This window comes from Peromyscus californicus, unplaced genomic scaffold (assembly GCF_007827085.1).
Source record: "Peromyscus californicus insignis strain IS unplaced genomic scaffold, ASM782708v3 Scaffold_10__1_contigs__length_136768540, whole genome shotgun sequence".
Classification (NCBI taxonomy): Eukaryota; Metazoa; Chordata; class Mammalia; order Rodentia; family Cricetidae; genus Peromyscus; species Peromyscus californicus.
In genome coordinates this window covers 16245915-16260215 of record NW_026294391.1, presented here as the reverse complement: position 1 = coordinate 16260215, position 14301 = coordinate 16245915, and the positions used below count along the sequence as shown (strand labels likewise).

The following is a 14301-nucleotide window of genomic DNA, read 5'->3' as shown; positions in this document are numbered from 1 at the left end:
TTTAAGGGTCAGCTCGCACCTGTGCACACAGGCCCATGTGGCTACTCCTCACATGCACATAGATCATGTGGTCACGCTGCGTGATTACGTGACCACGCAGCACATGGGGCATGGGTTACACAGGACATATGACTTGGAAATGACTAGGTGGAAATGACTAAGTGTCCTGCCTGGGCATGCGCAACCATGGGGCGTGGTTGGAATTCCTATCAGAGATAGCCTAGTGTAATGTGCTTTATCTCCAGTATTAGCTATTACATGGATAGTATACGTGTATGGGGATGGTGAGGGTGGTATGTGTGGTCATGTCCATAACTGTGTGTGCATGTGAAGGTTAGAAGAGAACACTGGGTATCCTACTCTATCCCCCTCTACCTTATTCCCTTGAAAGAGAGTCTCTCACTGGACCAGCAGCCAGGTAGGCAGCCGAAAACCCCAGTAATTCTCCTCCCTCTGCGCTTGCCCTTAGAGCTGCGGTTACTGGTGTTCACTGTAGTGCTGGGGATTTAAAAAAAAAAAGATTTATTTATTTATTATATATACAGAAGAGGGCGCCAGATCTCATTACAGATGGTTGTGAGCCACCATGTGGGCACTGGGAATTGAACTCAGGACCTCTGGAAGAGCAGTTGGTGCTCTTAACCTCTGAGCCATCTCTCCAGCCCATTTATTTATTTATTTGTTTGTTTGTTTGTTTGTTTGTTTGTTTATTTATTTATTTTCCTGGAGCTGGGGACTGAACCCAGGGCCTTGCACTTGCTAGGCAAGCACTCTACCACTGAGCTAAATCCCCAACCCTTTTTTTTTTAATGCCGAATGCCATTTATTGAAGGAGGGAGGATGTCTTAAATACAGGCTTACAGCACAATGGGAGAACCCCGGAGGGCAGAAGTTCGCTACCAATGTTTTACAATCTTGCATCTAAGCTGTTAATGCCCATTATCAAGGATACACAGACAAGGAACTTCCCTTAAGCATTCAGGAGGATGGAACCCAGCAGGGAATTAGCATAGGGAGAATATAAAGGTCAAGGTCAGCAAGCAAGGCAACAGTTACCCAAAACGGGGGCCAGGACCCTACAGGTCCCCCTTTTACTAAAAATTGAGCTTCTGACTTAGGTTGCATGGGACGTCAGCAGGTCACCTTACCCGTCATGGAGATGCCTGCCCAGGACACACAGGCGCTCTGTCTTAGGTTGGTGAGCGCTCCCCAGGCATTACTCCTCTCTGAATACTCATTATCATACAGGCTCAATCATGTGTGAGCTGCAGAGTTAACTGCTGCCAAAGATTTCAAAGTGGAGCTGGGCTTGCAATCTGTGTGTTCGACACAGAAAAGACCAACAGAAGTCCTAACCCACCCATAGCCAGTAGGCTAAAGGCAACTGAGCCATTCCCTTCCTTAACGAGCCTTACTGCAAATTGGAGTCCTTGTAAGATGGTATCCCAAAAGCAAATGGAACTTGAGTTTATAAATTTATAATTTTCAAAGCCAATCGAAATATATATAACTATTGAATTAAATTCATCATGCCCAATAGAATGAAAGATTAACTAACTGTGGTAGCTACTTTTGCTGCCAGGGTCTCCACTGTGCTAATTGTAGTAGCCAATTATGAAATGGTAATCCCAGAGACAGTAGCAGCAGTGGTTGCCACTGCTATAACAGCAACAATGGCAGCAGCGATGTCAAATTCTCTTCTGGAGTGTGTGGGCATCCACTGGCATGGATACAACTCCAGGAACACGAACCACCAAGGCCCATTTTTCTTGATCCCAGCACGACTTAAGCTGGCAGCTCTGCAAAAGAACAACTAAGAACCATAAAGAAAAAACAGGCAGCTCACAAGGAGCAGAACTAATTGTCTCATAATGGCTACATTCAGGTTCACAAATTTTAAAGGTATCTTCAAAGGGGGCTAAATGAATTTCAGGAGGCCAATAAATGTTGCACAGAGCCACTCCTGAAAAGTAGGTACTACACCAGCTTGAAGAGGATTGTGAAAATGAAAAGGCTTAGCTGGCATGTTACTGTTAACAAATGGAGGTCAGTGACCTTCATGGTTAATCTTAATCTCCAAGGTGTCTGGGTGACACCTTCTCAAACATACTTGAAAAAGCAGTTACCGTACATTACCTTCTGGAGAATCCAATCACATGGCTACAGTTCCTAGGCTTACGTTAATGCTTGCCAAAGCTGGCCATATTGGGCTCTCAATCCCCATTGGCATCAGAAGGGGAGAGTTTTTCACGAAGGACCAATAGGTCTCTGCCATGTTGGGCTTCAGCAGCAGCCACAGGGTGCACACTGTAGCTAAAGTTTTCCTGCCTGGCCCACAGTCAGGACAAATCTCTCTCACCTGCCAGTCCCGCTCAGACCCAACCAAGTAAACACAGAGACTTATATTAGTTACAAACTGTATGGCTGTGGCAGGCTTCTTGCTAACTGTTCTTATAGCTTAAATTAATCCATTTCTATAAATCTATACATTGCCACGTTGCTCATGGCTTACCGGCATCTTCACATGCTGTTTGTGATCGTGGCAGCTGGCAGTGTCTCTCTGACTTAGCCTTCCACTTCCCAGCTTTATTCTCCTCCTTGTCCCGCCTATACTTCCTGCCTAGCCACTGGCCAATCAGTGTTTTATTTATTGACCAATCAGCAACACATTTGCCATACAGAACATCCCACAGCAGCACACAGCACTCAGAAATCCAAAGAGGAACCTCATTGTCCTGAGGAAAGACATAAACAGAACCCCAGGCCCACACCAACACCAGATCCGGTCTCCTCCAAGTGCCAGTAGAAAGATCCTTCCATCGCTCCAGAGGGTGATTTGCAACAGAAGCCCTCCAGTGCTTATCTGCAGCGGATACTCCAGCAGAATCGACCGATAAAAAATTTAAAATATATAAAAGAAGGGATGCTGGGGATTTTATCTCAGTTCCTTGTACTTGCACAGAAAGCTCTCTTGCCCTTTGAATGTAAAGATTTGTAAGCCTGTTTTGTTTTAGAGTGAATGTTGGTGCAATTTATTCTTTAAAATCAGTCACAGCAGAAGGGGAAGAAGAGATAACTCAATGGTTAAGAGCACTGGCTGTTCTTCCAGAGGACCCAGGTTCAGTTCCCAGCACACACGAAAGAAAGAAAGAAAGAAAGAAAGAAAGAAAGAAAGAAAGAAAGAAAGAAAGAAAGAAAGCAAGAAAGAAAGAAAGAAAGAAAGAAAGAAAGAAGGAAGGAAGGAAGGAAGGAAGGAAAGAAAGAAAGAAAGAAAGAAAAGAAAAGAAAAGAAATTTCCTATAAATTTTGCAAGCAATATGTGGATATAAATAGATAACTTCTGCCGAGTGGCAGTGGCGCACACCTTTAATCCCAGCACTCAAGAAGCAGAGCCAGGAGGATCTCTGTCAGTTCGAGGCCAGCCTGGTCTACAGAGTGAGATCCAGGACAGGCACCAAAACTACACAGAGAAACCCTGTCTCGAAAAACCAATAAATAAATAAATAAATAAATAAATAAATAAATAAATAAATAAATAAATAAATGATAATTTCTGACTAAGATTTTGAATGCCATTCTGGGTCCGTTGGAGTCAATAAAGTAACCTCTACCCTTGGAAAACTGTAAAGTTTTCTGTAAGGTATTCCTCATCTCTTTCCCACACCATGTCTTCTGTGCTATTCAATAAATACAGAGAAAAGCCCTTTGTTCCAGAGAGATAAACAACGGGACAGACATCAGATACACACCACAGACAGACAACAGACAGACAGAAGATGCAGAAAGAGAAGTGGAGAATTCAGTTTGGGACTTACTCTTGGTTTAAACTACTCCAGGAGGAAGACTCTGGATTCTTCTTTTTTTAAATTTAACATAATTTCTTTATTGATTCTTTGGGAATTTCACACCATGCACAGGCAGTTAGAAAGTGCTTTTCTCACCAACTACTTGGGAAAAATCTGAGGGCTTCACATTACTTCCAAGGCTTTCTAACTTTCCAGGATTCTAATATGTTTCTTTATGTCCATGCACTTGTACTAATCTAGAACACTTACACGTTCCTCTGTTACTCTCACTCCATTTTGGCCTTAGCCTTCTCATCCAAAACATGAGACCCCACAGATGCTGATTTAGTAAGCCACCCAGACAAGAACATTCTTTCAGTGTTCGGTTATGAGATGGGTGGGACGGCAGCTGTGAGAACAGACCTCTTCTTCAGAAGAGATGGAGGGACCAAGAGTTGCTGGCGGTGGTACGGCAGACATTGCCGGCATGGCAGAGGCAAGTAAGGGATGGTGTTGCTCTTGAAGGAAAAGATGAGATGTGGGTGGGGGTAGTGGGGATGCTAGGCTGGAAGAGAGGGGAATGAAAAGGACCATTCTGCTCTCAGCTGCTTCCCAGATGCCATTTGGGACACATGAATATCTTTGTCATCATCGCCGTCTGTTGCACGTGACACAATCCATGGCCGATACCATCAGATTGTACACAGGTGGGAGCCCTTCCTGGTCAGGCTCTTTTTCTTTTAATATTTTAATTTTTTATTTTATGTACATTGGTATGTTGCCTGCAGGTACATCTATGTGAGGGCATCGGATCTCCTGGAACTGGAACAGTTGTGAGTTCTCATGTGGGTACTGAGAATTGAACCCAGGTCCTCTGGAAGAGCAGCCAGTGCTCTTAACCACTGAGCCATCTCTCCAGCTCCCTCTTTGGAAACGTGAATGGTTGATAGTAACCACCTATACTAATGGCTTGGTCAAATGGCTTATGATAAAAAACAGCAGGTATTTCCCTTGTCCAAATGGCCACAGAGATTTCTTGAGCTAAGGAGAAAATCTTGTTTTATAACCCAAAGAAGACCCACCTAAAGGCAGAGCATGAAAGAAATATGATACACCCAAAGGTAAGTTAAGAAAATAGAAGGGGGGCTGGAGAGATGGCTCAGTGGTTAAGAGCACCAACTGCTCTTCCAGAGGTCCTGAGTTCAATTCCCAGCAACCACATGGTGGCTCACAACCATCTGTAATGAGCTCTGGTGCCCTCTTCTGGCCTGTAGGGACACATCCTGGCAGAATACTGTATACATAATAAATAAATAAATCTAAAAAAAAATAAGAAAAAAGAAAATAGAAGGGAAATTGTCTCCTTCATTAGCTATTGTGCTGGGGTTTTGTTTGCTTGGTTTTGTTTTTTTGTTTTGTTTTGTTTTGTTTTTTGTCAACTTAACACCATGGAGTTTTCTGGGAAGAAGGAATCTTAATTAAGAAAACCTGTAGCAGATTAGACTATGAGAGAACCCAGCCCGTGGTATAAAAAGCAAACTGAGCAAGCCACAGGAACAAGCTATGGGAGCAAGCCATGGGAACAAGCCACAGGAACAAGCCACGGGAGCAAGCCATGGGAACAAGCCACAGGAACAAGCCACGGGAGCAAGCCATGGGAACAAGCCACAGGAACAAGCCACAAGAACAAGCTATGGGAGCAAGCCATGGGAACAAGCCACAGGAACAAGCCACAGGAGCAAGCCATGGGAACAAGCCACAGGAACAAGCTATGGGAGCAAGCCATGGGAACATGCCAAGGAACAAGCTATGGGAGCAAGCCATGGGAACATGCCAAGGAACAAGCTATGGGAGCAAGCCATGGGAACAAGCCACAGGAACAAGCTATGGGAGCAAGCCATGGGAACATGCCAAGGAACAAGCTATGGGAGCAAGCCATGGGAACAAGCCACAGGAACAAGCCACGGGAGCAAGCCATGGGAACAAGCCACAGGAACAAGCCACAGGAGCAAGCCATGGGAACAAGCCACAGGAACAAGCCACAAGAACAAGCTATGGGAGCAAGCCATGGGAACAAGCCACAGGAACAAGCTATGGGAGCAAGCCATGGGAACAAGCCACAGGAACAAGCCACGGGAACAAGTCATGGGAACAAGCCAAGGAACAAGCTATGGGAGCAAGCCATGGGAACAAGCCACAGGAACAAGCCACAGGAGCAAGCCATGGGAACAAGCCACAGGAACAAGCCACAAGAACAAGCTATGGGAGCAAGCCATGGGAACAAGCCACAGGAGCAAGCCACGGGAGCAAGCCATGGGAACAAGCCACAGGAACAAGCCACAAGAACAAGCTATGGGAGCAAGCCATGGGAACAAGCCACAGGAACAAGCTATGGGAGCAAGCCATGGGAACAAGCCACAGGAACAAGCCACGGGAGGAGCATCCCTCCGTATTCTCTGCTTCAGTTGCTGCCACCAGGTTTCTGCCTTGAGTTCTTGCCTTGGCTTTCCTCAATAATGTACTGTAGATTGTAAGCTGAAATAACCCCCTTCCTCCCTCAATTGCTTTTGGTCTTGGAGTTCGATCACAGCAATAGAAAGGCAAACTAAGACAGCTATGAAATGATATGCCCCAGAAGTCCCTCCCTCCATTCAGTTGCTTGTATACCCTCACTGCTAAGCCAGTATGCTTTCTGAATTTAAACCTTCTCCCTCCTGCTCCCTTCTCTCTCCCTTCTCCAGACACTGGTCCAAAGCCTGCTCCTGCTTGCTCTGGAGACACCCACCCCAAGCTGTCGCTAAACCTCCCTGCTTCCGTAATTTCTAAATTAGAAAGTGTAAGTTCCTTTTTTTTTTTTCCTCTTTCTATCTCTCAATTCTGGAGATCCCCAGCTTGGCTGTCTGTTGTTTTCTCTGTCAGCCTCCAATGACATTATCCTGGATTTTCCTTCTGGGTTTGTTCCTAATTTGTTTAAGACAGGGTCTCATGTGGCACCGGGTTGTTCTCCAACTTGCTTTACAGCCAAGGCCTGTCTGACTTGAACTGGGGATCTTCTTGCCACTGTCTTCTGAGTGCTGGCATTCCAGGCATGTGCCACCACACTTTTTGTTGTTTTTCTTTTCTTTTCTTTTTTTTCGAGACAGGGTTTCTCTGTGTAACAACTCTGGCTGTCCTGGAACTCTCTCGGTAGACCACACTGTCCTTGAATTCACCGAGATCTGCGTCCTTTGCCTCCTAAGTGCTGGGATTAAAGGTGTGTGGTTTTTAAATTCTTTTAGCTGAGGCCAAGAATCTGCAAAAGGCATCCTGGGTCCCCCAGTAGCAGTAGTGGCTTCATTAACCGCAGTCTTTCTACTATTCTCATAGGAAAAAGTAAGTCAGTTTTGCTTGAATACCTGGGTGATTTTTACTTGCTTTTTCTGTCCTTTGACAAATCAACTTCATTGTCCTGTGAAGAGGGCTCCCTTGATTCTGTCCAGAGGGCCCGGAGACTTCCATGGCAAGGTGAGAACTCTTTTCAGACTTTCACTGTATTATTTATCATGTACTCTAGAAAGGCAACTCATTTTGTACCTGTTTTGTTTGGGGTGGTTCTGTTTAGTTTTGTTCTGTTCAGTTAAGAAAGAGTCTCGCCAGTAGCTTGATCTGCTTAAGGGACCCCCTGGCAGTAGGATCAGGATCCATCCTAGTGCATGAGCTGGCTTTTTGGAACCCACTATCTATGGTGGGACACCTTGCACAGCCTTGAGGCAGGGGGAGGGGCTTGGACCTGCCTCTACTGAATGGACCAGGCTCTGCTGACTCCCCATGAGAGGCCTTACCTTCTTGTAGGAGGGAATGGGAGGTGGGTGGGTGGGTGAAGGCTGGAGGGGTGGGAGGAGGGAAGAGGGGGATCTGTGATTGATATGTAAAATGAATAATAAAATGTAACATGAATGTTAAAAGGTCTTATTAATAAAACCAAACCCAGAGTCAGGTATTGGGGTGAATGCTGATAGATCAGAGAAACAGAGCAAGCCACAGCTAGCCTCACCTCATCAGATATTGAAATCTGAAATTGTGTTGTGTGACATTAAATATTTGCTATATTTTTGGAAACTCAAATTTTGCCAATAGTCCATAATATATATTGTGGTGGTTTGAATAAAAATGGACCCCATAGGCTCATATATTTGAATGCTTAGTCATGGGGGGTGGCACTACTTGAGAAGGATCAGGAGGTGTGGCCTTGTTGGTGGAAGTTTTGCTGAGGTGGGTTTGAGGTATCAAAAGCCCATGTCAGTGGTTGGCACCACACACTTCAAAGCACACTATATCACTGCTATAGATGTGATAGCCTAGTTCCTCCAAGGGTGGCTCTGGATCAGCTGTAGCAAACTGGGCAGCATCCTCAATTTCTTTCCTCACTTCCACATCAATCTCCTTTAATTCTTCAACACTTGCAAGATTGCTGTTCACCATCCTATCCTTAAAAAGCATAATAGAGTCGCTCTTACTTCTTACTTCCTGGATTTCTTCCCGAGTGTGGTAACTGACTCCAGGGTCGCTCATACTATGTCCATGGTAACAATAAGTCTGTAGTTCCATCAGGATGGGCTCCTAACAAGACCTACAATAGGCAGCTGCAAACTTGGTTGCCTCTCGGACATACAAGATATCCATTCCATCTACCCTCAGTCCAGGAGTAAAATCTCCTCTTTTGTGGTAATCTGTGCTGACTGCTGCTCTCTCATCAGATGTCCCCATGCCATAGCGGTTATTTTCACAGATGAAAATACAAGGTAATTTCCACAATGCTGCCATATTGTAAGCTTCAAATATTTGACCTGATTAGCAGCACCAACACCATATAAAGTCAAATAGACCTCATCTTTTCCATTATACTTGCAGGCCAGAGCAATCCCTGCTCCTAGGGGCACCTGAGCTCCAATGATGCCATTGCCCCCATAGAAGTTCTTGGCATACATGTGCATCGATCTGCCTTTCCCTTTAGCACAACCTCCTCTTCTTCCTGTTAGCTCTGAAAGAATTGCTCGGACAGACAGGCCCCGAGGGAAGGTGAAGCCATGCGCTCGATAGGCTGTGATGAGATGGTCGGTGAGGTTTATGCCAGCCTCGAGGCCCACACAGAGGCTTCCTGACCGTCACACAAGAGACAGAAACTATGAATAATCTTCTGTTTATACAGCTCATCTGCCTTTAGCTTCATTCGCCACACAGTCTACATCATTCTGTAGTACTTGAGCCCGTCCTCTCTGATGAGCACTGTGGTGACTGGAGGGCCCTCTTTTAGCCGATGAAGGTTACATTTCTTAATCTCAAATGTAGCATCATTTGCAAAATTACGGGAAGCTACTAGCACTCTGCTTGCCGGCTTCTGGCAGCGCCTGCCAACACGCGGACACAGGGGCGAGCATCTTCCTCATGGAGCGCAGCAGACCCACGCAGTGGCCACCAGTTAATGGGAGACTGTGAGATGGATGGCCGCTCATCATCCACTGTAAGAACTCTGTGCTTTCAACTTTAAGGACATGAAATACCCAGACAAAAAGTCTTGAAAACATGTAAATTAAGGAAGAATAAGTTGCATGCAGTTTATATGTTGTTGTATGCAGTGTATCCATGTGAATTAGAATGTATTGGATTTGTATAGGATTTGAAATGGGTAATGCAGAATTTATAACTTCCCCTCATCATATCCTACACCAGTTACTACATGGAACAACTCTGCCATTTTCTGTGGTGTGAGGCATGCTGGGATTAATGCAATGCACAGGTAGAGTGGCAGCCACCCTACATTGTGGAGGCTAACGTCTGTTGGCAAAGGCTCTATATAATCATGTATTTTAAAATAAAGCTACTTCAAAGGTAAAATAATTTAATTTTCTCCATTTAGACATTCAACAAACATGAACTTATACTCCCATTGCAAGGCACACTTTTTTCCTTTCACATTTAAGTATTATGCTTTACCTTTCCAGCAGTTGCTATAAGGTATGCTGACTTTTTAAATGACATATAATCCTAAGAATTTAATAAATTAGATCATGGTTGATGTTACATACAATTCTGTTTATAAACAAGGATGGTCTAAATTTATACGTGCTTGGATTAAATGGACAAGGGTCCTTCTGTGTAAAGGCAGGATTTGTGTGTACATGAACAGAAGCTTTGACCATAAGTAGGCAGGATATTTGCTTATTCCTTCAGCTTGGTTCAGTGTGAGGACTCCTGCGTTTGTCTTCTGTGCTGGGAGACTGCATGCCAGAGCCTACAGAGGACACCACCGCTGCAAAACAGGAGTTTCCATAAGAAAAGCACACTGCAAAACAGCAACCTCCCAAGCAGGAGAAGCAGGCATTTGATCTACAGGATTACATTTGCCAGCTACTCTTTCCAATATAATCTCTAACTTATTCAAGTGTGTTGTCTTTGTCTGGACCTGGTGCCATAGGAGTGTTGGTGGCTCTGTGTAGAGGTGTGGGCATTTTAAACAAGAGTGCAAAGATAATTTCATTAAGATCGGAGGAAGCTATCACCATTTTGTTTTTGTACTTCATTTAAAAATATTCACTAAGACCTGTTATTCAAACCATTTGGAAGCTCTTACCGTAGTCTGAGGCACCTTAGGTCTTCCTTAGTAATGTTGTTGAGAATATCAGAAAGTGTATAATCCTCTTCAACAATCTGAAACAGTGATTCAGTGTATGAGATAAGCAGCTTTTCAGCAGTATCATAGGAATACTTTGATTTAGAATTTACCTTTTCTATTGTATTTGCATCCACTCCTTGTAGTTGCAACCAGTCTATAAGTTCTCTGTCTGTCCCCAGTTCATCCGGGGGATTCTCCGTACCACCTAGAATGATTCCAGTTTTGTTTTATTGTATAGTAGTGTATAACCACAAACTGCTTCCAAAGTAACAAAGCAGATGTAAAGACATATCCAAATAGAAAGTAAATGTGATGTGAAAAGGAAATGAATTAAACTTTTTTGATTAAAAAAAAAAAAAGCCCATGCCAGGCCCAGTGTCTCTAGTTCTCTCTGCCTGTGGATCAGGCTGCAGGTACCGCTGCAGCCCCATGTGGGCGACCAATCTTCCCACTATGATAATAACGGACTAACCCTCTGACACTGGAAGCCAGCCCCAATTAAATGCTTTCTTTATAAGAGTTGCATTTGGCCATTGTGTTTCTTCACAGCAATAGAACGGTGACTAGGACATAGACATCGATCTTCTGCATCATGTTTAAGTATTCTTACATTGTTTCTAAAATATAAAAAAAACCCAATACTACAACTCTTTTTTTTTCTCTCCTTCTTTTTAGACAAAGTCTCTCTATGTAGTCCTGGCTATCCTGGTGCTGGCTATGCACGCCAGGCTGGCTTTTGCCTCTTGAGTGCTGGTACTCTATAACACTCTTAGCAAACCATTGCCATACTTTGGATAACCTGCCTTATGTGGAGAGATTAGGTTACAGAGCCTCTAGCTGCTCTCTCCTCCAAACTGGGCCACACTCCTTGTAGCCTTTCTCTCAGCACAGCTGCAGAGAGTGGATGTGACCTTGCACCTCTGGTGGAGTCATTTCCTTCCCCCAGACAGCTGCAAACTAAACAGAAAAACGAGGCCTCTGTGGAGTCTAGTGCCCATTTCCCCAATAATTCCCAGGCTCAAAGTGGCCTTGAACTAAAGCCCTAATTCTTATCAGGTGCTTTGCTTGTCTTCATATCTTATGGCATGTATGTTAAGTCACATGGCATGGGATATCTTTTCCCCAACCCTAAACCAACAGGAGGAAGACATTTCCTTTTTTCTTTGGAACTGAAGGCTTTTCCTTCAGTACCTCATCAAGGTTGCCCATGGCTTGATGCTTTTAACTCTCCAAATAAAACTCTTTTAAAGGGTGGTAAATCATCTTGGTTTTCTTTCTTCCAAACCTAAAACATATTTTTCTTTTTCTTTCTTTCTTTCTTTCTTTCTTTCTTTCTTTCTTTCTTTCTTTCTTTCTTTCTTTCTTTCTTTCTTTCTTTCTTTTTTTTTTTTTGAGACAAGGTTTCTCTGTGTAACATCCCTGGTTGTCCTGGAACTTGCTTTGTAAACCAGACTGGCCTTGCACTCACAGAGATCCCCCTGCCTCTGCCTCACAAGTGCTGGGATTAAAAGCATACACCAACCACCTCCTGGCTTTTTTTTTTTTTTTAGTTTTTTCCAGACAGGGTTTCTCTGTGTTGTTTTGGTGACTGTCCTGGACCTTGCTCTGTAGACCAGGCTGGCCTCGAACTCACATAAATCCTCCTGGCTCTGCCTCTTGAGTGCTGGGATTAAAGGCATGTGCCACCACCGCCCAGCCTGGCTTTTTTTAAAATGTTATCTTTTCAATGTTTCATGGTAGCAAAGTACCTTCAACAGTGTTAAGTCAAACTCTAACAAGAGGATCTAGAAAGCTGCTGTACTGCAGAAGTGAGCTGAGAAGACAGGCCACAGTGGACAAGCATCAGTTTTCTCACAGTGACAGATTCGTCTAACACGTGTAGTTTGCATGCGCCTGCCCGACTTTTCAGCCAAGGCAATTTTTTAAAAAGATTATATTTATTTTTATTTTTTCCTGCATGTATGTCTATGTGAGGGTTTCAAATTCCCTGGAACTGAAGTGACAGACATTTGTGAGCTGTCATGTGAGTGCTGGGAATTGAACCCCGGGTCCTCTGGAAGAGCAGCCCATGCTCTTAACCGCTGAGCCCTCTCTCCAACCCCTAAAACATTTTTTAAAATTATTGTCTAACAGAACTGTAGACACAAAATTCCAAGTTCTTTGAGAACATTTTCCATTGTCCGTATCATTGTAACATATGCCTATCTATGAGTTTGTAAATGTTGCTAAACTGAAAAGGTATTGTTGTTGTTTTTTGATATAACATCATTTAAATTGTTTTTTAGGCTTACTATCATTTAATACCTTTAATACCCACTTTTATATTCTCTCTGTGTACAATGAATTTATAAGGTTCATATATTATTAGTTTTAAAAAATATATTCTGTGGGAGTGCAATTTCAATTACATATGAGACTATGGGTTTGACCATTGGCACCATCAAAAATAAGTATATAAATGAAAGAACATCAGTAAAGAAAAACATTTCTCAAAGGACAATTCTAACCATCATAAACTCCCAATGTTTCCCATCATAGATTTTGGAGGCTGGGACTAACCAATGCCATAGTCCACTCTTGTCGCATGGGAACTCCAATGCTGCTTCAGTTGTACAGTTATCTGACCTCACCATCCCTGAGGGGTCAGTGGGAGGGAGAGCATGAAAGGCCATCTCAAAAGTGCAAGTCTTGTTTTGCCTTTGGCACTGTGGTGCCTTGTCTGGGATAGGTCTGAACCACCTGTCAACTCTAAGATTTCACGAAAGGACTCAGCAGACTGATCCCCCTTTTGGAAACCACTGAGAGGTGGAAAGGTGAATTCTCCTCCTGCCCATGTGTTCCTGTGTTTCTTTCACTTCAGAAGCTGGTTAGCTTTGATGCTTAGATGCACATGCTCAGTCTTAGCCACGTGATTTTTTTATTAGGAAATTTTTTCATTCATTTTACACATCAATCAAAGATCCTGCCATGTGATTTTTTTTTTTTAATAGAAAAGAACACAAACTCTGGAATCCAGATTTTAGGGTGAGTTAGGAGTTCCCTCCAGCTTCTAATGGTGTAACAAAGCAATATAATCTAAGATGCCAGTGGGAATTACATATAGACTAAAGCCCAAGATGCTATTTGGTAAAGTTAGGTCTTCAAAATCCATTCACTTGAAGGTGAATATAAGGACTCAAATATTTCCAGAGGTCAGTTTTCAGTGAGTCTTTATGGAGTCCATATGCTCCTATATGGGTTACAGTATGTAATAAGGTGGTAGCAATAAATTAGCTTTATATTTTATTCGCTTATTTATTTATTTATTTTTAGTTTTGAGACAAGGTCTCACTATGTAGTTCTGGCTGACTTGAAACTTGCTGTGTAGACCAAGCTGGCCTCAAATTCACAGAAATCCACCTGCCCCTGCTTCCTGGGTACTATGGTTAAAGGCGTGTGCCATCACACTCAACTAATAAAGTAGTTTTAAAAAGATGAATTTTGTTGACAAATAATGTCTTAAGGTTTGCTTTAGTAGCTTACAACGTTGCAAACCTAACTACGTTTACATATGTTACTTTTGGGTGCATGATATTCCTAAGGAAGACCAAGTTTACTCATTTTCTAACTTCCTTTTCCTCCCATTCTACTTTCCTGTCTGGGACACCAAGTAGAGGAAAGTCTAGAGAGCACGTAGAGCAGTGGATTTCGTACAGTTGACATAAAACCCACAGCTCTCATCCTAAAGGGAACAGGAGATAGTTTCTTCTGGAGCCATTCTAAGTAACCTTGGCCCAGGAGCACAGATTTAGGTTACCCCAATTCAATTTTCCAAAGTGGAAGCAGTTTCTCGGAGTTTTTTTTTAAAATAGTTTTACAAAACAA

The 14301-nt window shown here is 43.3% G+C and overlaps 1 pseudogene; it reads right to left on the bottom strand.

Annotated features, from left to right (window-relative positions):
- Positions 1–8063: 8063 nt before the first annotated feature.
- On the bottom strand, positions 8064–10656 carry LOC128113721 (pyruvate dehydrogenase E1 component subunit alpha, somatic form, mitochondrial-like; annotated as a pseudogene).
- Between the last annotated feature and the right edge of the window lie 3645 nt (positions 10657–14301).